This window comes from Stegostoma tigrinum, chromosome 2 (genome assembly GCF_030684315.1).
Source record: "Stegostoma tigrinum isolate sSteTig4 chromosome 2, sSteTig4.hap1, whole genome shotgun sequence".
In the NCBI taxonomy this organism is placed as follows: domain Eukaryota; kingdom Metazoa; phylum Chordata; class Chondrichthyes; order Orectolobiformes; family Stegostomatidae; genus Stegostoma; species Stegostoma tigrinum.
Window position 1 is genome coordinate 336,367 of NC_081355.1, and position 27,561 is coordinate 363,927.

General features: G+C 42.5%; 1 protein-coding gene across 12 annotated transcripts in view; it reads right to left on the reverse strand.

Moving 5' to 3' along the window:
• LOC125467601 (cadherin-18-like) overlaps positions 1–27,561 on the reverse strand; it is a 588,086-nt gene that overhangs the window by 336,135 nt on the left and 224,390 nt on the right. Inside the window, exon 1 of one of the 12 annotated variants that reach the window (XM_059651854.1) lies at positions 1,750–1,821. The exons of the other annotated variants lie outside the window; for them this stretch is intronic. The gene's annotated coding sequence lies outside the window, so the exon portion shown is untranslated. Of the gene's footprint in view, positions 1–1,749; positions 1,822–27,561 lie in introns of those variants that run through there. 12 annotated transcript variants of the gene reach the window in all.

Below are 27,561 nucleotides of genomic sequence, written 5' to 3' on the forward strand. Positions count from 1 at the left end.
GTGGCACAGCAATTGTTAGACTTTGCCAGTCTGAAAAAAGGCCCCCTTATCCCTTCTGTCTGCTTCTGTAAGCCAGCCAATCTTCCATTTATGCCAGTGTGTTCCCCAAGCCCCCGAACACCTGGGCATTTATTATTCTACAATAACCTTTAATGTTGCAACTTATTAAATGCCTTCTGGAAATCTAAGTACCATACATTCACCAGTTCCTTTGTATCCACAGCATGTGTTACCTCTTCAAATGCTCCAATAGATTGGTACAATATAATCTCTGCTCTGTCATTGCAGGGCTTGCTAAAACCCTGTTTAAGGCTGGTAACTTCAGAATTTAAAATATAGACTTCAGTTTAAAGCCAAATACAAGCTGAAAACTAAATTAGATTTGTATAAAATAAGAAAAAAACTTTCTTACCCAACAGACTTTCTACACTCAGTGGCTTAGTTTATTTTCTCAATTGTCCAAATGTAGATCCAGCAAATACATGGGATGGCAGGAATTATGTAACATTATGCTGTTTTTGCAGATGCAAGCATGTCTTTGAATGAGCTATTGTTTAATAAAACAAAATAATGAATAAGCTACCCCACATCAGTGGTCATCATCTTAACTGAAATAACACCACTTATATTCTTCTGGTGGGCTGGTCCCAACATCAGATGATGTGAAATGGCTGATAACTGGGCTATAAATACCAGATCAGCAACACAATGTGGTTTCAAAGTTGGAAAATGACCCTTCATTGACCTTACAAGCTCTGGGTCACATGGAAACAAAGATTTAATGCAGAATAAAATGCTGTAACTACTTAAACCGCAACAGCACTTTCACCAAACGAAAGGACAAACTCAGGGCTGTCAGTGACGGGTAAGATGCCCTAAAAATCCTCATTTTTTTCCTGGCAAAGTTGTGCATCAAGGGAAATCATTTGAGGGACACAACTCATACCCTGGATGTCCCAGATGTCCTTGCTAGCTCATGAGGACAGCAACAACGTATTTTAGTGAATTGGAGACAGTAAGGACTGCAGATGCTGGAAGCTAGAGTCAATAAATGTGGAGCTGGAAAAGCACAGCAGGTCAGTCAGCATCCAAGGAACAGGACACTGACAAAGGGTTTTGGCCTGAAATGTTGAATTTCCTGCTCCTCAGATGCTGTCTGACCTGCTGCGCTTTTCCAAATCCACATTTATTGACAGTTACTTAATTTAGATTGTCTCTATACAGTAAAAGATGCTTCCCAGGAGCAGGCATGAAACAAAATGTGACACTATGACATGACAGGAGATTGAACCACAGATATACCAAAGCTTGGCCAAAGAGGTACACCTTAAGGAGCACCTCAAAGTCAAGGACATTACTCCAGAACTTAAAAGCTAAAAACACAGGGGCCAATGAAATGATTAAAGTCAGTGATGTACATGAAGCCAAAATTGGATAAGCATGGATATCTGAAGGGTTGTCAGGCTGGAGGAGGTCACACAGATGGGGAGAGGTGAAGACCTGGAGGTATTTGAATCAGGGGTCATCATACATTGTACTCTGGCATCATCCTGCCTCAGCTCTGGCTGCCTGGTTATCTAACCGGCTCCTATCTCAGATCCATTGAACCAGCGTTCTGTGCCTTCACTTGAAAGCAATGTTCATCTTCAATGTTGCCTTCTTTATTTGTATAAGACTCTGGGAATCTGAACTGAGAAATTCAAGAGACCAGCCATTGGCAGCAGCAGGGATGCTCCTCCCAGATTTTACCTCGAACTTTCACTGCACCAGATGAACATCGAATGAAGCAGTCCATCTCAAAGCGTCTAGGCCCGAAACGTCCGCTTTTGTGCTCCTGAGATGCTACTTGGCCTGTTGTGTTCATCCAGCTTCACACTTTGTTATCACAGATAAAGAGACTGTTAGGTGTGAGTGATAATGGGAACTGCAGATGCTGGAGAATCCAAGATAACAAAGTGTGGAGCTGGATGAACACAGCAGGCCAAGCAGCATCTCAGGAGCACAAAAGCTCACATTTCGGGCCTAGACCCTTCATCAGAGAGGGGGATGGGGAGAGGGAACTGGAATAAATAGGGAGAGAGGGGGAGGTGGACTGAAGATGGAGAGAAAAGAAGATAGGTAGAGAGGAGAGTATAGGTGAGGAGGTAGGGAGGGGATAGGTCAGTCCAGGGAAGACGGACAGGTCAAGGAGGTGGGATGAGGTTAGTAGGTAGGAGATGGAGGTGCGGCTTGGGGTGGGGGGAAGGGATGGGTGAGAGGAAGAACAGGTTAGGGAAGCAGAGACAGGCTGGACTGGTTTTGGGATGCAGTGGGTAGAGGGGAAGAACTAGGCTGGTTTTGGGATGCATTCGGGGAAGGGGAGATTTTGAAGCTGGTGAAGTCCACATTGATAACATTGGGCTGCAGGGTTCCCAAGCGGAATATGAGTTGCTGTTCCTGCAACCTTCGGGTGGCATCATTGTGGCACTGCAGGAGGCCTATGATGGACATGTCATCTAAAGAACGGGAGGGGGAGTTGAAATGGTTCGCGACTGGGAGGTGCAGTTGTTTAGTGCAAACCGAGCGGAGGTGTTCTGCAAAGCGGTCCCCAAGCCTCCGCTTGGTTTCCCCAATGTAGAGGAAGCCACACCAGGTACAATGGATACAGTATACCACATTGGCAGATGTGCAGGTGAACTTCTGCTTAATATGGAAAGTCATCTTGGGGCCTGGGATAGGGGTGAGGGAGGAGGTGTGGGGGCAAGTGTAGCATTTCCTGCTGTTGCAGGGGGAGGTGCCGGGTGTGGTGGGGTTGGAGGGCAGTGTGGAGCAAACAAGGGAGTCACGGAGAGAGTGGTCTCTCCGGAAAGCAGACAAGGGTGTGGATGGAAAAATGTCTTGAGTGGTGGGGTCGGATTGTAGATGGCGCAAGTGTCGGAGGATGATGCGTTGTATCCGGAGGTTGGTGGGCTGGTGTGTGAGAACGAGGGGGATCCTCTTTGCACGGTTGTGGCAGGGGCGGGGTGTGAGGGATGTGTTGCGGGAAATGCGGGAGGGGGCGGTCAAGGGCGTTCTCGACCATTGCGGGGGGAAAGTTGCAGTCCTTGAAGAACTTGGACATCTGGGATGTGCGGGAGTGGAATGCCTCATCATGGGAGCAGATGCGGCGGAAGCGGCGCCGATACAGTCATCAATGTAACGGAGGAAGAGGTGGGGTTCGGGGCCTGTGTAGGTATGGAAGAGGGACTGTTCCACGTAACCTACAAAGAGGCAGGCACTGGGCTGGTTTTGGGATGCGGTGGTGGAAGGGGAGATTTTGGAATAATGCCTCATTTTGATTGGTTTGTTAACGTTGCTAAGCTTCTCGCATTACAAAGGAGTTTGCAGGAAGCAACACTCACTGCCTCACAACAGAGGTTTTTCTCACAAAGTAAACAGCTCACTCTCCGTGCCTCAAGTTATTGAGTTATGGAGCCCAATCCTCCTCCTCTAAGAGCAAAGTTTTTTTTTGTGTTGTTTACATTTGCTGCATGATATTTGGTTTTGTTTTAATTGTCATTTTAGTAACCTGTTTTAACTATGCTGCCACACCTCTTTAAGCAGGCGTTCTGGATCCTTCTCTGGGACTTTTTTCCTGTGAACAATCAATGCAGTACTTAGACCGACAAGTACTTTTCCAATGCAAAAACAGAAGTTGCTGGACAAGCTCAGCAAGCCTGGCAATGTCTTTGAAGAAAAATCAGAGTTAATGTTTCAGGTCTGGTGGCCCTTTCTCAGAACTTACCTGAAACGTTAGCTTGGATTTTTCTTCACAGATTCTGCCAGATTTGCTGAGCTTTTCCAGCAACTTCTGTTTTTGTTCCTGATTTGCAGCATCCACATTTCTTTCAGTTTTTAAGAAGTATTTTTCCAACACATCCTCTGCTCTCCTCTAACTCAAGATCAATTTAGGATTAAAACTCATCTCCACAGCATTCTCATCACTGAATCTCTGAGGTTTTCCAGGCTGGAAATGCACAATCTTAATATTACACAACATTGCTGGGCCAAAGCCCTGAAATTCCTTCCCTAACTGCATTCTGTGTGTAACCATGGCACATGGGCTGCAGCGGTTCAAGAAGGCAGCTCACCACAACCTTCTTAAGGGCAACTAGGGACGGGCAATAAATGCTGGCAATGTCATGTCCCATGAGTAAATTAATAAAAACGTAAGTAAGTTAATTATTTTATTTCATGTAAAATTCATCACAAATACCAGATGGTTAAAGTTCCATGTGCTGTAGGTCTGATAATGCATTTGACTTGCTGGAACACCTGTCTGTTTTGGTAGCAAGTATGCTTCTCAGTACAAGTACAATTTCTGCAATTAATCTGTTTAAGGCACACCCATCATTTAAAATGATACAACAAACTCCGACTCACCAAGCTGCGACTAACACTGAGGCAGAGGTTGTCACCTTGACTTCATTGTGACCAGGTATGAGCATGAAAATAAACCTCTAGAGTGACACTGCTCTGTCATTATAGTTAGGTGAAAGATTTACTGTCACAGATCCTTTATGAATTTGCGTGAAATTTACAATACATGACTATTTTTGGGAAGGAATACAATGTTATTAGGAGGCCATGGAATAGAGTATTAGGATGTGGTTTTGGAATTATTTACCAATGTGATTTGAACAGTGCAGATAAAATTTCAAATTTACAGTGAAAGTAGACAGACCAAAGTTGGAAAATAGGGGAATCCAGTTTTGTTCAGAAATGGCTAGACATGGCAGATTTGGTACAGTTGTTAAGTTACAGATCTGGAGGTACTGCTGTTTTTTTTCCAGCCCTGGAGTTCTGTCTCCTGGAATTCTGCACAACCATTCATTTTAGCTCTCCTCAAAGCGGCTGATGTAATTCTCCTGAATGACCTAAGTTTCTGCAGCTTGAAAATCAATTTTGAGTGATGACAATGGAGATAGAGTGACATCTCATCAGGCAAATGACTTTCTGAACGATACATTACTGTCCTCATAAATGTGGTATTTTTCTTCATTATAATAAAATAGAAGCAACACCAAGCACAGTGCAAGAACCTGGGCAACAGCATCAGTGGAGGGAGGTAACTGAGGAAGAAATGTAATGTACAGATATACAAACAAACTGACAATGCAAACCTCATGAGGCTGCTCCATTATTTTTTCACAATGGAGTAAGTGGGTCTGGGGCACAGTGAACCATGAATTGCTGAAATGGACAACACTTTGGGAACCCAGTTCAAACTGGCCAGCTGCCATTTTTAACGAGCAGCCCCTTCAGCTGGAAGTGAGAAACCACCTCAGGGATGGTAGGTTACAATTCCAAAGGACTGTCGGAAATAGGAACAGGAGAAGGCTGTTTGGATCCTCGAGTCTGCTCCACCATTCAAAGGGATCATGGCTGATCCGGCATTCCTTACATTTACTTTCCTGCCTTGTCCCCATAAACCTTCATTCCCTAACTGATCAAGAATCTATCCAACCCAGCCTTAAATGGACACAAGGACTCTGTCTCCACTGCTCTCTCTAGTAAGAAGTTCCAAAGACTCACAACCCTCTGAGATAAGAAATTCCTCATTGCTGTTAGGGAGGGAGCTCCATGATTTAGACCCAGTGACACTGAGGGAACAGTGATATATTTTGGAGTGGAGTTTGCAAGTAGTGATGTTTTATTGTATCTGCTGCTCTTATCCTTCCGGATGGTCGAGATTGTAGACTTGCAGGATGTTGTCAAAGTAGCCTTGTTGAACTGTTGAACTGCATTACTAGATGCGTACTGCTGCTGCTAACCATTAGTGGCAGAGCGTAAGATGTTTGTGGATGTGGTAGCAATCAAGCCAGCTGCTTTGTCCTGGATGGTCTTGAGCTTTTTGAGTGTTATTAGAGCCACAGTCATCTAGGCTAGTGGGGAGTATTCTATCACACTCCAAACTTGTACCTTGTAGATCGTGGACAGGCTTTGGGGAGTCAGGAGGTGAGTTACTCCTGTAGGATTCTCAGCTTCTGACCTAGTGTGGAGTTACAGTGTTTATGTGGTGGGTCATTTTCAGTTTCTGGCCAATGGTAAGCCCCCAAGATGTTGATAGTGGATGATTCAACAATGATAACACCATTGGATATTATGGATCCCAATGGTTAGATTCTCTCTTGTTGGAGGTAGTATCTGGTGGGTTTCTCTCACCTCCAATCCAACAACACAAAGACCAATGCAGATTTTCTCCCTTTACCGTCACTGTGATCAGCATTACAATTTCATACTGATTCTCTCCCTGACATTCACCATGAAGCCAGGATCAAATCTGCAAAGTTATTGATTTGTTTATTCCCTCGAGGTAGAGCTTGCAAATGATTCACAATAGGCCACCAAACAGCAGAGCTATTTTACTCCAATACAATTCACTCAGTCTCATTTTCTATCTAATGTACAATAATTGCTGTCTGTAAACAGTTCTGGAAAGAAGCTAATTTGTTTAGGGCTAATGAAGTAAGCTCTGCAACTCCAAATATGGCTTGCAGAAGAAATGCTGAAATGTTTTAATGACAGTTCCAAGTGCAGTGTGAGGGAGAATAATGGCAAGATTCCCTAAAGGTCACATTTACATGTTTTCTTTCTCTTTGGGTTTTGCTTGTTACACCACAGAGCTCTGTGGGGAGAAATAAAAGAACACTGTTGCATTTATTGTCAAAGTGTGCATATAGCAAGGGTCACGGTATAATTATGTTGCATGAATATAAAGAACTGAACGATGAAATGCTTTCGCACTGAACAATCTGACTGGCTATTGATTTCTACAGCTAATGCCACTACCTAATAAATATGCAACCTGAACATAGGCAACACCAAAATAATAATACAAACACACAACAGCCTGTAATTACTGCAATAATTTTTAAATGCAGATGCAGTGTCTGGTAATTAAACTGAACCTAATTTTTCAAGATCTCATTTAGGAAATAAACAGAAGCAATTAGTTGTGACTTCATTAATCACTGGACTGTTATTATCAACAGGCAACAGATTACAAGGGATATGTCATATGACTGTAAGTTATGATGCCTACGAAAGAATAAAGAGACTGATTGAGCTTTGGTAATTTACGTTAGGGTCTATGAAAAAGCCCTTAATCCATGCAGCTATTTACTTGAATGCTTTTTTGATAGAAGTTGCTGTGGTAGGTCAGTAAAGAATTTACAATGTTGCTACACTCCAGATTAAAGGAAATCTAATCACAGCAATTGTCATCTTAACTAATAATGCATGAATTAGTTTGTGTTTTGAATTTTCTTGGTCTGTTTCAGCTGAAAATAATTTTGAGAAACTAAAAAGTTTCTTTAATTTCTGAAGATAATTCTGGTCGGATTACTCTGCATTAACAGTTTGTCTTGATGCAGTGTTAAGATCCCGTTGTGTTTCAACAGATTGTTATTGGACAAGATTTTGTGCCAAAGGAGGGCAGTTGGTCACGGGTTTAGCCCTGACAATTGTTTAAGAAATTTGAAGGAGTGTTGTAAAGGAGAGACAAGGGGCAGAGAGGCAAGTTTCATAGCTCTGATCAGCTATTTCACATCTTCACACAAATTTGAAACCTAGCTCAACAACACCGCAGATAACAAGGTGTGAAGCTGGATGAACACAGCAGGCCAAGCAGCATCAGAGGAGCAGCAAGGCTAAAGTTTCGGGCCTCGACCCTCCTTCAGAAATGACACTGCACATGTTTTCAGGCCAGCTGTTGGAGCAGTGGAAGACTGGACCTAGAAGAAGTGACAATGAAGAATGTTTTAAGCTTGCCAGGCTGTTGCTCTGAAGTTTCTGTTCATATTACATTGGGGTGACCGGCTGATTCCACATGGAAACTCTCGGTAATTCTTTGATTCAGTATATATTGACCTCAGGGCCATGTTTGACAACATGTTAGAGATGTGCTGAAACAAGATTTCAATCTTTAAAGATGAACAACTTATTACTTGCAGCATTAAACCCGATGAACTTTATTGGGAAAGTAAAGGCAGTTGATTAAATTGTAATGCTAGCTACAGTGTCAACAGTGGAAGTGTAACAGAGCAATAATAGGCCATTCTGCCCAATAAACCTGTTCCACTATTCAACATGATCATAGCTGAGCAGCTGTCTCAATGTCAGACTCCCCATATCACAAGACATCTTCGGCCTCTTCAAATTTATTTCTTTTTTTAAAATATATCCAGTACTGTAGCCTTCACAGACTTTTATAGTAGAGAATTTTACAAGTGAGGAAATTTTTCCTCATTTCACACTGAAGGGAGTATGCAACAATAAATTAATAATTTATGCAATAATAATTTATTAATAAATGCAAACTTATCCAACTATCTAAAGTTAACCCAGCCACTTTCACAGGATATAACCTTTCTACTCTTTTCACAACTGCTTAATCTAGTTTTCATCAATGTCATGGGAACACACTGCCTCCTAACCTACCTGCTGGAAATGAGAAGAGATGACTTAAAATGGATTAAAAATGAACATAACATTGACAAAAGTCAAGCCAAACAAAGGTGTTATTAAATGGGATTATTAAATACATTCTTCACGATTGAAAGAGCTGATTGGATTTGCATAGTGTGTATTACCTCCTTTTCCATTCATTTTGCAAAGAAGTCTGAAAAATAAGCAAAGGATCCTGATATGAATATTTAACTTAATCAAATAATGCCACCAGGGATGCCAAAAAGCCTTAAGAGAACCATTGGATCACATCAGTATCTGGACCTCAGATTGAACTGTACTATGTCCCTGTCACATCCTTAAAATAAAATCCATCAAACCCATCAATTCAACTGCAATTTGTCCAGGGAGTTTCTTCTGAATGTGGCCCGGGATCGTGACAGAATATCAGATCAGCTTCACTGTTAAAAACTGTAAAATGTCGGAAGTTACACAAAGTTATCAGGTGCTGTGCTCTGAAAGATTGTGTGATTCCAGATAAATCAATTGGACTATAACCTGGTGTCTTGTCCACCCCAGTACAACACTGACATCTCCACATCATGTTAAATAACTGTAGTTCACTTCCCTGGCCTCAAGGATCGCATATATTCCTGCAGCACTGATCAAATTCTGTGCATTTTACTGGTTGTCTCTGAGTTTGAAGAGAGAATGTTTATCTCTCTAGCAAATGTGTAAGCTCCATTTGAAATGAGCTCAGATAATGCCAACCCAATCTCCACTGGAAATCAGCTTGTAGCACAAAACTGACTTTAATTCAGTGCCACTTATCATTAGATTGACAATTGCAAAGAGAGTGACTGTGACTGATATTGGAAAAGGGACATTTTATGCTAGTACCACAAGGATTTATGGATATATGTCGAAGAAATTTCCTGCAGTAGATGCTGATTGGTTGTATTGATTTGGGATACTGAGCCATTAACACAATGACTTTTCCTTAAAGTACTTTAATGAAAACAAGACAACAAGGTGTAGAGCTGGATGAACACAGCAGGACAAGCAGCATTTTAGGAACACAAAAGCTGACGTTTTGGGCCTAGACCCTCTGATGAAGGGTCTAGACCTGAAATGTCAGCTTTTCTGCTCCTAAGATGCTGCTTGGCCAGCTGTGTTCATCCAGCCCCACACTTTGTTATCTCGGATTTTCCAGCATCTTCAGTTCCCATTATCTCTTTAAGGAAAACATCTTATTTAGTTTTAAAGACTGTAAGTTGCCATTGTTTCCAACAATATATGAAAATGACTTTTAAAAATTTGTATCAGCTGGAATTGGGTTCAATTATAATATTCTTGAATAATACAAAACGCTGTCCTTGGAGGTGTATGTACTGTAACTGAGTGACTTTAGATCTGGAAACAATTCAAATTGGAAATAAATTAGAATGTCAAATTTGTTTGAGATGGTACAGAGGAGGCAGACAATATGTTATCACTGTATAAAAGACCACAGAGTTGCGCACAGAGGTGACCACTGCACAGGTAGCGGAACAAAAAAATTGCAAACAGAGACAGAAGGAAAAACACACAGAGACAAGAGGATTTGATAACACAGTGTGGAGCTGGAGGAGCACAGCAGGTCAGGCAGCATCAGAGGAGCAGGAAAGTTGATGTTTCGGGTCAGGACCCTTCTTCAGAAATGGGAGAGGGGGAAGGGGACTCTGAAATAAATAGAGTGAGGAGGGGTGGGGCTGGGGAAGGTAGGGGGGATGGGGATAGGTCTGTGCAGGGAGTGGTGGGGATTGGTCAGTGAGGTGGGACAGAAGATGGACAGGTTGTGTCAGGTCAAGGAGGTGGGGATGAGGGGGAGGGTTGGATGAGGCCCAGGGTGGGGAGATTGTAAAACTGGTGAATTCCACGTTTAGGCCAATCTGCGGTAGGCTCCCAACATGGAATATGAGGTGCTGCTCCTCCAGTTTCTGGGTGGTGTCATTGTGACACGAGATGAGGCCCAGGATGGACATGTCACCCAGGGAGTGGGAGGGGTTTTAAAATGGTTGGCTACCAGAAGGTGTCGTCATTTGTCAGGCATAGAACACAGATGCTCCACGTAAAAGTCTCTGAGCCTCCGCTTAGTCTCATCGAAGTAGAGAAGGTCACATCGGGAGCAGCGGATACAGTAGACCAAGTTGATAGATGTGCAGATTTGTTTTTCTACGTTGCAGAATAGGTGACAGGAATTCTTTGAGATACAGTATGAGCTGGTTAAATCGGTCAACAACACAGAAAGCTGTGTGGGGACTTGAGAGTCATGGCAGCACCAGCTGTTTTCCCAAAAATTAATTTAAAAATTTAAAAAAGCATGTCGGTTATAGATAATAATATATTCTCTCATTTCCTTCATAATTCTCTGGATATCAGCCTCTGCTGTGTTTCTGAGTATGACACAGATTTCCCTTTATGACCGGACCTGTGTCCAGGCTATTTGTCTTATTCGATCAATCTTTGAAGTTGGATCTTGACTTTATGTGACAGCAAGAAGGCAAACAGATTTACATCTTCCATTGATTTTAATTGGAAGAGATGTATAACAAGAATAGTTTCAATCTCATTTCTTTCACACCATCAACATGGAATTGATTGTAAATGTTTCAGCTGAAAATGTGGTTGTCACCGGGCCAGTGTTAAATAAGAAATTTTTGAATCAAAGGAACAACAGATTGTGAGAATTAGCAGCAGCAGAGGTTGTAAGTGGATCGTGGATGAATTTAAAACCAGAAGCAAGAGCAGTGAAAAGACTGTCGAGTTCAAGTGGGTGGTTAAATTAGTCCTTCACAATGAACATATTTGTTTGATTCAAAGACAAGAGAAATGTTTATAGCTAGGATCCATGAAAGTGTCTGGATCATATACTATTACTTTCCAACCTGTTTGAGCCATTTGTTTAGTCCTTAGTAACCATGTGGAAAAACAACCTGGTTTGTTTGCAGAGAACAATCATTTCTCTAGAAAAGTATAGCCATAGCAGGAGGGAAAATAACCCTGAACAATTATGTTAATATTCATAGATGGAACTTTGTTAATGAACCGTTAAATAGTTTTAGTGCTTTGAACTGTGACAGAAATGCACAAATGCACGGTTAATTTTCAGCTTGATTGTTAAATGAGAAACAGTGAAGGACAAACAAAAATAAAAAGTCTTCTAACCTTGAAGGTGGGCATGAACACCTCAACTGACTTGCTGTGATTAATGGGCTCCTCCTTCATTTAGCTCAGGCCACTCCACCCAGCAAGCTGGTAAATAATGAGTGGTAGTGAGCAGATTGCATGCAGGCGTGGGTAGAAATTGGAAGAAAATGTAAAAATAAATATTTTAAATCATCAGTGTGAAACATCCAATTAACTTCCCGTTAGTTCATGCTGTAAGGTAAGAGTGACATTCACAGGGAACACACTTTTAAGCTTTCAGTCACTCAAGTGGTATCATCATTACAGCTCTATAATAATATTTGAATACATTCAATCGGTATGAAATAGCTACTCCAACTGAAGTTCTAGTTTACTGATTGCTGACTATTCAGTCACACTGGAGACAAACTGTCAACATTTCAGGTCAATGACCTTCCATCAGAAGTATTTTATCATCAAGCTGAAACCTGAACTCCATTTCTGACCTGCTGAGAGATTTCAGTGTTTTTTTTATCATTAAACTAAAAGACCATAAAACGTAAGAGGAGATGTAGGCCATTCAGCCCACTGAGTCTGCACTGCCAGTCAACGAGATCATGGCTGACTTGCTAGCCCTCAGCTCCAGTGTTCTCCATTCATTTCCTTCCTGATTAAAAAATTGTCTATCTCAGCCCTGAATATATTCGACAGCCCTCTTTGGTAAAGAATTCCACATGTCACTATCCTCTTGGAGAAGATTATTTTAGATTTACAGGATCTGCAGTATTTTGCTTTTAGCTTATCGTGGCGAATATTTTCTGGAAAAATTGACGTTTGATTGATTTATTGAAGATTTCTCTTCAAAAAAGTCTTTGACGGTTTTATCTCTTACCTGTGAGATTTCTACCACAGCACCCCCATGACAGTGCCACATAATGCTCATAATGTCCCAGACACTGAAACATATGCAGTAAGTGATGTGCATCCAAAGTGTAAGAGGAATATTACCAACACTGCAAACAACAAGTAAATGTGCTGTAAATTCTGCCTGTCCTGAAGCTGGTACAATAAAAGCATTAATCAGGGAAGTAATTAGATACCACAGTGCAACAATAATATCATTCCCAGCACTGCCTGCAGCAGAAAAACAAACTAAATAGCACAGGATTGTTTACTGCCTACTGAGTGGTCTCCAACACTCTCACAGTACGGTGAAGTTTATAGCAAACTCCAGAGTAGTTACAGGAGGTATATAGGAATGAGAAGAGGTCATTCAGCACCTCAAACCCATTCAATGTAATTATGACTGAATTTTAACAAAGAAGTGAGTATTTCCTATGTCCTGGGGAGAGACGTTCAGACTTCTATCATTGGAAACATCCTACATGTAAACAGTCTTCTTTCCAGAATGCTCATGCTCTGATTTTAAGTTCTGCCCCCAGGTCCTACACATCCACATCATTCAAGAAAGAGTCTTTCTATCCACCCTGGTTATTCCTTTCAAAATCCAAACATGCCAGTCGCATCATTCCTCTATGTATGACAGTCCAGAGAATATGCGACTAAGTAATGCGATCTCTCCTCGGAATTTAACTCTTGAAACCATGATAATGGCCTGGTGAACATGCCTGGAATGAAGAACAATGGAGATTATGGCCAGGATTGTCCTCACGATCGTGAGAGTCGCTAGTTTAGCCAAAACTATGCTGATGTCACAATATCAGAAGTGCCAACACCCAAAAATCAGTCTGCAAGGGGAATGAAGAAGATTGCACTTTGTACATCCGTGATGTACATGTTAAAGTGTAACTGCCTGCAAGCAGTTTGAAAATTTGCTTAATGGAATCTATCAAACAAGGCATAGTTTTGGTACAAGGCTTGTACTTTTCAGCATGAGGTCTAACACTGCTGGACTTCTTTGGACAAGTAGGGTACATTGTTTGAGTACCCTTTTGGAGAGGCTTAGTACAATTTCAGGGAGTAATGTGCCCCTTAGAAAAGCAAAACAATGACAGTAATGTGAGTAAAAAGCAGATAAATTCATTGGAACTATAAAACAAATTAGCTTTCAATTTAAAAACAAGAATAGACTGCTGTGACTGCCTACAATTTCACTCACTGTCAGTTGACATTAGCCTGTTGATACCTGTTCAGGGATTACAGCTGCATGACTGTTTGGCTCTAGTACGGAATGTGGATCTTGCTTTATAGCCAATCCCTAATTGCCCTTGAGCTGAGGCTTGTTTGGCCATTTCAGAGGGCAATCAAAAGTCAACTACATTGCTGTGGGTTTGGAGTCACATCTAGGATGGCAGATTTCTTAGCCGAAAGGACATCAGTGAAACAGATGGGTACTTATGGAAATCATTGCACGGGGTCATCATTAGGTTTGCTGTTAATTCCAGATTTTATGACATTCAAACTTCAACATTTGCTGTTGTGCTCATGTCCCCAAAACATTGGCCTGGTCCCATGGATTATGACACTGGTGAAATTAGCGCCATGCCACACCTTCCTCCTCACCCCAAAACCATAACCTATTGTCATTACTGTGTGGCCTTGTGAGTTCACAGTTTGATCAACAACATTCCAGTGGTTATAACATTACTAAATCAGGGTTATAAATAAACTATTTGTATTATTATCATTTTGACACTTGGAGCAATGTAAACACAGAAAATGAAAATTTTGTGAATGTGTGTGTTTATATTTTAAAGCAGTAATGACTAAGAACTGTATTTATGTATTTTTTTATTTACTCATAGGATGTGGACAGCATTGGCTAGGCCAGCATTTATTACCAGACCCTAATTGCCCTCCATCATTAGGTCAGAAGTGGGGGTGTTCTCTGCTGATTGCACAATGGCATTAGGGAGGGAATTACAGGATTTTGACCCAGCAACAGTGAAGGAATGGCAATATATTTCTAAGCCAGGATGATGAGTGGCTTAGAGGGGAACTTGCAGGGGGTGGTGTTCCTCTGTATCTGCTGCCCTTGTCCTTCTGGATGAAGGTGATTGTGGGTTTGGAAGGTGCTGTCTGAGGATCTTTGGTGAATTTCTGCAGTGCATCTTGTAGATAGTACATCTTTAGCAGCATTCACAACTCCTCAGACACTGAAGTAGTCATGTTCAAATGCAACAAGATCTGGACAATATCCAGGCTTGGGCTGGCAAGTGGCAAGTGACATTTGCGTCACACAAGTGCCAGGCTATGACCGTCATCAATAAGAGACAATCTAACCACCACCCCTTGACATTCAATGTTGTTACTATCACTAAATCCCCCACCAGCAACATGCTGGGGGATATCGTTGACCAGAAGCTCAGCTGGACTTGCCACATAAACACAGTGGCCACAAGATCAAGTCAGAGACTAGGAGTTCTGCAGTGAGTAACACACCTCTGACTCCCCAAAGCCTGTTCACCATCTACAAGGCACAAGTTAGGAGTGTGATGGAATACTCCCCACTTGCCTGGATGGGTGCATCTCCGACAACACTCAAGAAGCTTGACGCCATCCAGGGCAAAGCAGCTCACTTGATCGGCACCACATCCACAAGTATCCACTTCCTCCACCACCGACACTCAGTAGCAGCAGTGTGTACTATCTACAAGATGCACTGCAGAAATTCACCAAAGCTCCTCAGACAGCACCTTCCAAACCCACAACCACTTCCATCCAGAAGGACAAGGGCAGCAGATACAGAGGAACACCACCACCTGCAAGTTCCCACTCATCATCCTGACGTAGAAATATATTGCCATTCCTTCACTGTTGCTGGGTCAAAAACCTGTAATTCCCTCCCTAATGCCATTGTGGGTCAACCAAAATCAATTGTACTGCAGCGGTTCAAGATGACAGCTCACCACCACCTTCTCAAGGAGCAACTAGGGGTGGGCAAAAAATGTTGGTCTGGCCAGTGACATCTACACCCCATAAAATGATTTTTTTTAAGAGTCAACCACATTGTTGTGGGCTTGGAGTCATATGCAGATCAGATATTTCTTACCTAAAGGACATTAGCGAACAAAGTGGGCTATTTTATGACAATAGTTTCAAAGTCATTATTCCAGAATTTTTTCAAGATTGAATTCAAACCCTTCCTGCCACAGTGGGATTCAAATCCGGGGAATACAGCCTGGGTCTATGGAATAACTGTCCAGCAATGATATCAGTGGGCTATCACCACTCTGATGGGAGATTGAGCTGAATTTGAATCTGAACTCTGTCTATGGTAGATACTAGGCAGATTTATATACAGGGCATAGATCGTATGGTTGGGGGACATGGATGATACTAAGTTGGTAGAGTGGATGAGGTGGGTACAAGAACATGGATTGGCATGGAACATACAAAGAGCCATGAGGAATACTTTGGAGGTGTTAAGAGGCCATTGGCTGTGGGGTGTCAGTCTTCGAGAGGTAATGAGGTATAAGAATGCCACCGGGATGCACAGGGAACGGTATGGCATAGATAAAGCATGGGAAATGTATTGGGGACGAGGTAGGGTTAGGGGTTAGGGGTTAGGGGTTAGGAGTTAGGGCTAGAGCAAAGGTTTCTTCATTGTTTAATTGTTTTTTTTTGTAACGGCTGTTATTAAATCCTGAGGTTTTATATCTCAGTTGCTTTCATATCTGAACAACCAGCACCCTTCCCCTGCATCATTCCCAGCGGCAGCAGCTCTGACTCCTGGCAGTACCCATTGGAGCCTGGAACCAACACAGGAACATCTGAGGCACTTTTTCCCCAGTTGGGTTTGTAGCTTCCACAACCCTGGATTCATGCCTAGAAAATGAAAATTCAGGCCAAGAGCAATATATTTCATTGACTGTGTATTATAGATGGAGGGCTGGACCTGCATCATCAAACATCCAGATCAACATGTTATGGATCAGCAGGAAGTCACTAACTTCGTGCTAAGTGATCCCTGAGTTTCCTCATGATTCAGTGAGTCCGAATGTGGTGTGTTGAATCCTACTGCAGAGTTCTGAGCACCAATAATTAACCTGGTGCTCCAGCACAACGCCAAGAGAGGGCTGGCTGCCTGATGCAGTACTTTTTCAATGAGACTCTGACGAATACATGGGTTGATGGAAGGCAGTTTATGGCTGTTTACTCTGAAAAAAAACAGAAAACTAACAAAGCTTTGCCCAACATCAAGAGAAAAAGTGGCTATCATGTTGGGCTTAAATGTGGTATTGTCAAATCGGATCATGAGCAGCTAATCGTTAAGTGTTAATTGGACATGCCAATGTGGAATTGAAGTGGAAAGGTATATGAAAAGCAGGCCCAATGCAAAAAGAACCTGTTTGGATGGGGTGGGGTGGGTAATAGGAGGGGGTTGTGGCGTGACCTGCCTGAGGTTGAGAGTCACTGAGAACTGCCTGCTTGTGCCAACTACATGGGGCCACCTGGACTTGTTTCCTGCATGTTTTCTGAGGGCAACTAACGTAGGACAAGGACATAGAACAGTACAGCACAGTACAGGCCCTTCATCTTACAATGTTGTGCCAACCTATTATCCTACTCTAAGATAAATCTACCCTGCATACCCTATATTTCACTATCATTCATTTGCCTAGCCAAGAGTTGCTTAAATGCCCCTAACGTATCTTTACTATATTACCGCCACTGACAGGTCATTCCATGCACCCACCACTCTTTGTGTAAAGAACCTACCTCTGACATCTCCCCTGTACTGGTCACCAAGTCACCACTGGTCACCAAGCTCCAGGCTGAATACTTTCCATCTACTACTACCCTCTGTCTTCTACTGGACAGGCAATTCTGCACCCAGACAGCCAAATTTCTCTGAATCCCATGCCTCCTTACTTTCTGAACGAGTCTACCATGAGGAACCGCATCATATGCCTTGCGAAAATCCATATGCATCAAATCCACTGCTCAACCTTCAACTATGTGATTCGTCACATCCTCAAAGAATTCAATCAGGCTTGTGGGCATGACCGGCCCCTCACAAAGCCATGTTGACTATTTCTAATCAAACTGTGCTTTTCCAAATAATCAGAAACACTGTCTCTCAGAATCCTCTCCATTAATTTGCCCACCACAGGAGTAAGACTGACTGATCTGTAATTCCCAGGATTATTCCAGTTCCCTTTCTTGAACAAAGGAATGACATTTTCCACCCTCCAATCATCTGGTACAACTCCAGTGGGCAGTGAGGATGCAAAGATCAGCATCAAAGGGGCAGCAATCTCTTCCCTTGCTTCCGGTGGTAACCTTGGGTGTATCCCTTCTGGCCCAGGGGACTTAGATATCTTTATGTCTTTCAAAATTTCTAGCACTTCCTCCTTCCTAACATCAACCTGTTTGAGCATATCTCCTGTTTCATACTGTCCTCAAGTCCCTCTCACAGGTGAATACTGAAGCAAAGTATTCATTAAGGACCTCCCCTACTTCCTTCAATTCTGCACACAAGTTCCCTCCACTATCCCTGAATGGCCCTATCCTCACTCTGTGTTCCTCACATAAGTATAGACACCTTGGGGTTTTCCTTATCCTACCCACCATGGCTTTTTCATACATCCTTCTAGCTTTCCTAAGTCCATTCTTCAGTTCCTTCCTGGCTACACTGTAGACCTCTGGAGCCCTGTCTGATCCTTGCTTCCTCAACCTTAAGTAAGCTTCCTTCTTCCTCTTGACTAGATGTATTGAAGTAATTATGAATCACATTATGCAGCATGGAACTTTAAATTCAGAATAGTATTAATATTGGGGATTTTGCCCCAATCATTGCAGCTCACACCACTGGCCTGGGGTTCATAAGGCCAGTGCTGTGGAATCTGAGATACAGTTCCAAATGGTATCATCAGCAAAAGTCGCCGACAGACAGAAAGGCAGTGTGATATTCAACTGCCTATCTCAGTTGGTCACATATACAGATATATACGTCTTGGAAGAATAAACTAACAATTATTAATTCATAAATATACTGAGTATTTTAACCCAATAAATTAGCAATATATTGAGGTGTACGTGTCATCTTGTATTAATTTTGATCACGCTTCATAAAAACCCATTAAATACTTTCAGCCTAGCGATGTACTGAAACAGGAAAATAAAAAATTCAACAGTTCAAATTTGACCCGAGAAGAAGACTTCTGACATTCCAGACCAGAGAATGACAATGAAAAGTGTTGTAGTTCACGGGCATGTCACTGCTTAATTTAAGTTAGTGTTCAGCAAAGTCACAAATCTGAAATAACATAGAAGATAGAACAAAGAACATAGAACATAGAACATTACAGCACAGTACAGGCCCTTCAGCCCTCGATGTTGTGCCAACCTGTCATACCGATCTCAAGCCCATCCAACCTACACTATTCCATGTACGTCCATATGCTTGCCCTTTGACAACTTAAATATACCTAAAATTGGTGAATCTACTACCGTTGCAGGCAAAGCGTTCCATTCCCTTGCTACGCTCTGAGTAAAGAAACTACCTCTGACATCTGTCCTATATCTTTCCCGCCTCAATTTAAAGCTATGCCCCCTCGTGCTCGACGTCACCATCCTCGGAAAAAGGCTCTCCCTATCCACCCTATCTAACCCTCTGATTATTTTATGTGTTTCAATTAAGTCACCTCTCAACCTTCTTCTCTCTAATGAAAACAGCCTCAAGTCCCTCAGCCTTTCCTCGTAAGACCTTTCCTCCATACTAGGCAACATCCTAGTAAATCTCCTCTGCACCCTTTCCAAAGCTTCCACATCCTTCTTATAATGCGGTGACCAGAACTGTACATAATACTCCAAGTGCGGCCGCACCAGAGTTTTGTACAACTTCACCATAACCTCTTGGTTCTGGAACTCGATCCCTCTATTAATAAAAGCTAAAACACTGTATGCCTTCTTAACAGCCCTGTCAACCAAACAGGAATTGCAAGAAATGCACCAAACGTTGGGTGTTATCTGCAAAGAGAGAAATCAGATGATCTTTTCCTACACTGTGATCTGTTGCAATAAAGAGCAAACACTCAAAATGTCCAATCATTTCAATTACAGTTAGAGCAGGACACTTAGAAATTACCAGAAGCTCGAGACTGATTTTACTTCCAGTATTTGGGAAGTTTATATCTAAATATCACAGACAAAAGAGACACAATGGCAAAGCTTTTTGTCATAGGCTCATCAGGACAGAGTCACGAGAATACCATGTCTCACAGGGAATAAGAAGTTATTCTGCATGAGACGTCTGTATTGAGCTGTTCACAAGTGCAGTCAGACTGATAGATGTGTTGCCATGGAGAAGGTATCAGCAAATGCTGAACTGCCGAGCTTTTGTTTAAATTTAAATCATGCTTGATTTACATCAACTCCCTCTACTCTCTTCAACCTTTAATACCCTCCCTTCCAATTCCTCACCTGTTTCTCTCTGCATCCCTCTCCTATCCCCCCTCCAACTCCTTCCTATCTTCCTCTCCATCGCCCTCACATCCTCCTTTCCATCCACCTCCTGTCTCCCTTTCCATCCCCTCCTATCTCACTCTCCCTTTCCATTCTCCTCCTATACCCATCCTATCTCCCTCACAGACCCCGTCTATATCCCTCCTATCTCCCCCTCCGATCCCTCTCTCTATTGCCCTCCTACTCTCCTCCATCCCCTCCTATCTCCCTCTCCATCTCCCTCATCTCCTCCTTTCCATCCACCTCCTGTCTCCCTTTCCATCCCCTCCTATCTCACTCTCCCTTTCCATTCTCCTCCTATACCCATCCTATCTCCCTCACAGACCCCGTCTATATCCCTCCTATCTCCCCCTCTGATCCCTCTCTCTATTGCCCTCCTACTCTCCTCCATCCCCTCCTATCTCCCTCTCCATCTCCCTCATCTCCTCCTTTCCATCCACCTCCTGTCTCCCTTTCCATTTCCATCCCCTCCTATCTCACTCTCCCTTTCCATTCTCCTCCTATACCCATCCTATCTCCCTCACAGACCCCTGTCTATATCCCTCCTATCTCCCCCTCCGATCCCTCTCTCTATTGCCCTCCTACTCTCCTCCATCCCCTCCTATCTCCCTCTCCATCTCCCTCATCTCCTCCTTTCCATCCACCTCCTGTCTCCCTTTCCATTTCCATCCCCTCCTATCTCACTCTCCCTTTCCATTCTCCTCCTATACCCATCCTATCTCCCTCACAGACCCCTGTCTATATCCCTCCTATCTTCCCCTCCGATCCCTCTCTCTATTGTCCTCCTACTCTCCTCCATCCCCTCCTAACTCACTCTCCATCCCCCTCATAGCCGTCTCTCCATCCCCTTCCTATCTCTGTTTCCTCTGTTTACCCTGGCAGAAGGGGAAACCAGTACAAAAAAAACAAATCATCCTGAATGTATTGGTTGCCCTGGAATTATATTAAAGGATATGACAAGATGTGTCAAATGAGCAGGGAACAAAGCATTAAAATCAGCCTGAAACATCAGTGATTGATGTACCTGAATTGAATTGTCACATGTACCCAGATGAATACAGTGGTAAGTTTACAAGTTGTCACTTATGGCACCATCTTAGGTACAAGATACCGAATACTTCAGTACAAGTTCTCACAACAAAAATGAGAAAAATAAAGAAATGAAAGATTCAGAATATTGGTCTTTCCAACCCAGTCCACACCAGCACCGAGCCTCTAGTCTGCACCGGGCCTTGGATCACCTCGAGGCTAAGAGTCCACTCTGAGGCCATGTTGGGCCAAAAGAATGTCACACTGGACTGAGATACCACCATGGGCCACCATGAGACTACTGCATCAAGCCGCTGAGAGACCGCCATGGGCCACCATGAGACTGCTGCATCAAGCCGCTGAGAGACCGCCATGCTGGGTGAATACTGAGGCTGATAGTTCGATTCCATGCTGAGGCCAGGAGACCGAGTCCGCACTGGGGCCAAGCGTTTAGAACATCGCTGAATAAAGAAGTGAAAAAATATACAACAGTGAACAAGAAAGGAGAAGAAACAAATGGAGCTGATGAGCTCCAACTGAATTGTCCCACTGCGTTACCATCTAGAAGAGGTACTACCTAGACCCATCCTTACCTCTGTACCCTTCTCCAGTAGCTACACCCCTAGCAATCTCCATAACCTCCTCCACAATCTATATAATCTGAAATATTGAGGGAGCCTGCAATCAGAAGCAGGACAAGGTGTTGTTGCAATAAATCCAGGGATTATTCCTGGATCATTCCTGCCCATTCTGGCTGGTTTCAACATAAATCTAAAGAAGGCAAAAACTCAGCTGCAGGTTGATGAGGTCAATCTGGAAAACTGAAAGTTAAGATTCTCCCACATGCCCAGCCTGCCAGAGATGGAGCACCGGATAGAAAAGACTGATGTAGATTAAAAATATGAATCTATGAAAAATTTTCCTGCTTGACCAATGGAATATGATTGTTCATATAGAGCCAGGAGTCATGAAGCTCATGTTTTAGGCTGAGTCTCATCACCCAACAATTATTGAACACCGGCTCAGCATCAAGTGAGGTATTTGTTCTAGCTCTGGGTAGCACACCTTCAGAAGGATGTGATGGTCTGGAAATATTCACAAGGACAGCCCCACGGATAGAAATTGGGGCTGTTTTCCTCAGAGAAGAGAGAGCTGAAAGGAGGTTTGATCAAGATTTTCATATCATGAAATATCAAGAGGGAGTAAATAGGGAGAAACTGTTTCCATTGGTGGAAGGTGTGACAATAAGAGGGCATAGGATGAAAATAATTGATAAAAGAAACAATGAAAGCATGAGCAAACATTTTTTATCAAGCAGCAACCAGTTGGGATCTGGACTGCAGTGCCTGAGTGTGAGGAGGAGGCAGTTTTAAATGAAGTATTAAGAAAGAATTGGATCATTATCTGAAAAGAAAGAAGGTACAGGATTATGGAAAGAAGGTGGGGGAGTGGCATTAAGTAAGATCTTCCTTCGGGAGCTGGAAAAAACATAATGGGTGCAGTGGCCTCCTCCTGTGATGTACATTCTCTGATTATTGCTGAAAAGGGATAGACACTGTTGAAGTTTAGCATTACTCACTCATCAGGACTGACACAAGGATGCCAAATTTCAAAGGGAACAACAATTTCTACTGATTCAAAATGGTGGGTTAACTGGTTAGCACGTCAACTCTGAATGGTTGAGGCTTCGCCTTCAAGAAAGTATGAGGGAGCTTTGATCTCCTACATTTTTGTTTTGATCAAAATGCTGCAATACCTAGGCAAGTTCCTTTTACCTGCAGGGAGACAGCTCCTTTTCGATGAATATATGGAGCTTTGAACAAGTGTAAGGGAGCTACATTATGAACGCAACTGAGTATCTTAAGTGGATCCTTGCTAGCTAGCAACATAGCAAATCATCCCAACAAGTGTATTGTCAATGGAAATTATATTGAGACAGAGCCACAGAAAGGGATTATAGGGTGGGTGGCAAAAGCTTCTCTCTGAGCAGGTTGTAAGGAGCTCCTTGTTTGGTGACAACAGAGGAAAGAGGCAGAGATGTTTACAGAGAGAATTCCAGAGTATGTGGTCAGGCAGCTGAAGGCTAATGATGGAACAAATAAAATCATGGATGTACAAAAATTCAGAATTGGTGAAACATCAAAGTCCCACTGTAAGCCTGGTGGAGATTACAGAGAAAGGGAGAGATTTGTAAATAAAGATGAAGATTTTAAAATGGAGCCAACATAAATATGGGGCATTAGTAGACAGAGGTTGGTGGCTGAATATAACGACACGAGCTCAGTTACCGCAGAAAAGATTCCGCCATCAGAGGTTAATGAAAGATGGATAACAGCAAGATTTCCAGGAGAACAGTGGCATAGTCAGTTGGAGGTAACAAAGGTATAGGAACAAAGGAGCAGGAATAGACCATTCAGCCCCTTGAGCCTGTCCCACCATTCAATGAAATTGTGCCTGATCTGTGGCCTAAATCCACATTCCTGCCTTCAACCCATATCCCTGAATACCATGTATTAACAAAACAAATTATCTTTCTCAGATTTAAAATGAACAACTGATCCAGCAACTACTCTGTTTTGTTGAAGAGAGTTCCAAACTTTGAGCATCACGATGTGTAGAAAAGTACGTGTCGAAAAGTATGTGTAGGGAAGTGTCTATACAGAAGTATGGGTGAGGATTTCAATAGCTGATGAGCTGACCGTGGATCAGAATCTATTGATGTTGCAGCATGGGAAAATATGGTCTTATGGTGAATCTGAGAGATGGATGAGAGCCCAACTTGGAGTCAAACCAAACACAGTTTAGGCATCTAGCACGGTATATTGTCTGCCTGGAATAACTATCCAAATGCAATCATTACAGTGCTTATTCAAATGATTATTTAACAGTCCAATTTAGCATTCCTCCACAAAAGGGGAAGGAAAATATTGACAAACCTCAGAGAGGACAAGGAATAAATGTCTGCTTATAAAAGGCTTGTCTGGTTATTTGACTTCCACGCAAATCCTCGAATGAATAAAAATAAATTGTGCTCAGTATTTTTGATCATGCTTTACTGTTCGAATTCCACTTAGACCTCTATCCTATGACACCACATCTTTGTTTTTTTTTCAGTTATATTGTTGAAATAACTCAAACGTGAGTGCTTTAAATGGGACTTCAAAAATCCCAGAATCGATGTTTATCAAAATATTTTATTGTTTACTGAAAGTGCCAAAATTCATGCTTTTGCAAAGTAATGATAAAACCATTCCAACAGAAGGTCCTTTGAATTCCATGCTGTGGTTATGGTCAAATTCCTGACTCACGGTATTTTCTTTCATAAAATGAAACACACTCCACGATCCCATTGCAGGGAACAAAATTACATCAACCTCAAGTCGGGCCTTTATTTTGTGCTACTTTCAACTCGAGCCAGTCTATTATAGTGTTATGAATCACTGCAACCAGGATTACTAACAATGCATCTGCCCTCATCCTTTGGCTGAGAGAAGAAAATGGAATATCTTTCATGTCAGCATTTTTACATTCAATCGAGCAGATATTTCGGTCCAGGGAGTGCAGCAGAATGAAATATTTTTCTCAAGGATCCTAAGAAGAATTGAACAATTGAGAGGCAGCTGCAAACACATTTGCTCTACTCTGAGACATTTAAACATTTAAGCAAATTGGTCTTTAGCAAGTGTTTGCAAATGTTATTCTCATCTTGTCTGCATGCTCCATGGTGTCTCTGACTCCTTTCTTTATATTCTGTGCCTGTTTTGCTTTGGCACAATGTCTGCGTCTGTGGTTCAATGCCCCCTTCACCTCCAACTCTCAAAGGGGAAGTCTCTCCACCTTAATCAGTTTGTACAGGTTTGATTACTTGTTACTTTGGTTAGACCCTCAGCATGTTATTCCAGCCATTTGGCTGGTATCTAGCACCATCTTATTTTTGATATTTTGTAATTATATTTCTGCCTCAATTAATTGGATTGTGGCTGATCCCTTTACTTCCTATTTAGCTGTTGACACTTTACTCATTTTAGACACTTTGATCACCTGCAAAGGTTTGTTATTCAGCCTGCCACCACTCTGCTCACACCATTTATACTGTCTTTTGGCACTCGTAACTCCCTAGAATTATCTGGCAAAGATCTTTTTGCTTATAAACTCTGTGCCTGTGCATCCCCCTCCACTTCACCTGATGAAGGAGCAGTGCTCCAAAAGCTTGTGATTTCAAATAGAGCTGTAGGACAATATCCTGGTGTCGTGTGACTTCTAACCTTGTCCACCCCAGTTCAACACCAACACTTCCACATCAAAAGGATAAAATTTAGGATGAAATTATGAAAAAGGCAAAACACTCCCACCATTGTAAAAACAGAGAATGTGAGAAACACACATACAAAGCATGCTGAGACTGTCCTACCCTGAGCTGAACAAGAAAGGTGGAACGATATCTTTACCTATTGACAATCCGATTTCCCAGATTGCTGAGGGAGCTGAATCATGCCCTTGGCAGTATCTTTGCAGTCATCAGCCAGTTTTAGTTTCCTAGATTAAATTTATGTTTTGATTATGCTAAATTACATTTTGCATCTACACTTAATAAAATACGGCCATTAAATCCACCACAGTGCAGCAATCAATGCTTCATTCAGGACATGTTGGCAGTCAAAAAAGACAAAATGCCCATTCTGCAGCATCAAATCCAATTTATTCTATTATTATTCCCAATTGTTTTTCTAGTTGTCAGTTGTTCATTTACACTGGATTGACTTAGTAAACTTTAGCAGAAACAACTCCAAATTGATTATGGATAAAGTATTTAACACAACGGGCATCCCAGGATGTTTCACAGGGTCCACACTTGAGACCAGGGTCCTGATTTTGTCAGAGGTCAACCTTGCATCATCCCACATTACATGAACCTGGCCATTAACATTTAGGCTTGCATTAGTTTCTGCCACAAGCTTAATGGAAATACAAGCTGATCTGCTGAGAGCAATGGGGGATCAGGAAGCTGAATGAACAAAGTTGCAGTGTACCTCGATAACAAATAAGAACTAAACAAAAAACAGATTGTGGAAAGTAAATTAGAGTGGGTCACATTAAATATAAAAAAAGCTCGTCAGGGAACGAAACATTGCAGTGAGATTGTACAGCAATTAACACACAGCCTGGCCCACAAGGCCTGTTCCCACACAGGGTACAGGTTCCCTGGGAGTGTGATGGAATACACCCCACTTAGCTTGCTGAGCCAAGGGGTGGTGATGGCTTTGTGATGTTATTACTAGAGTGTTAAACCAGAGGCCCAGGTAATGCCGGGGGGCTCATGTTCAAATCCTGCTATGGCGAATGGAGGCATTTGAATGAATCTAAAACCAGGATGAAAGAGTGCAATGATGACTATAAAACTGTGGGAGTCTTGTTTGGTGGCTTTATCAAGTTGATACCCCATTTTCAGGTTTGCCTGGCGCTCCTCCTGGCATGCCCTCTTGTACTCTCCATTGAACCAGGGTTGATCCCTGGATTGAAGATAATGGTTGAGTGGGGGATATGCCAGGCGGCGTGGTTACAGGTTGTGCTGGAGTACAATTCTGCTGATGTTGACGGCCCACAGTGTCTTTTGGATGCCCACCCTTGAGTCGCCAAATCATTGAAAAACCTCTCCCATTGAACTAGCCAGGTTCTTCTTAATTTAAAATCAGGGTTTTGTGTCTGCACAGCCTGAGCCTGGCCACTTGTACCACTTCTGTCATGGACAAATGCATCTGCAGCTGGCAGAGATTTAATATGTTTTTCCTTTTTACATAGAAACATAGAAGATAGGAGCAGGAGGAGGCCAGTTCAGCCCTTCAAGCCTGCTCTACTATTCATCATGATCATGGCTGATCATCCAACTCAACAGCCTAATCCTGCTTTCTCCCCATAACCTTTGATCCTATTTGCCCCAAGTGTAATATTTAATCGCCTCTTGAATACATTCATTGTTTTGGCATCAACTACTTATTGTGGTAATGAATTCCACAGACTCACCACTCTTTAGGTGAAGAAATGTCTCCTCATTGCTATCCTAAATGATCTATCCTGAACCCTCAGACTGTGACCCCTGGCTCTGGACACACCCACCATCAGGAACATTCTCCCTGTCCAGTCCTGTTAGAATTTAATAAGTCTCTTCGGGATCGCCTCTCATTCATCTGAAGCCCAGAAAATATAACCCTAACCTAGTCAGTCTCTCCTCATGTATCAGTTCTGCCATCCCCGGGATCAGCCTGTTAAACCTTTGCTGCACTCCCTCAAGAGCAACAGCATCCTTCCTCAGAAAAGGAGACCAAAACTGCACACAATATTCTAGACGTGGTCTCACCAAAACCCTGTATAACTGCAACAACACATCCCTGCTCCCATACTTGAAACCTTTCACAATGAAGGCCAACATACCACTTGCCTTCTTTATAACCTACTGCACCTGTATATTTACTTTCAGTGATTGGAGCACAAGGACACCCAGGTCCCACT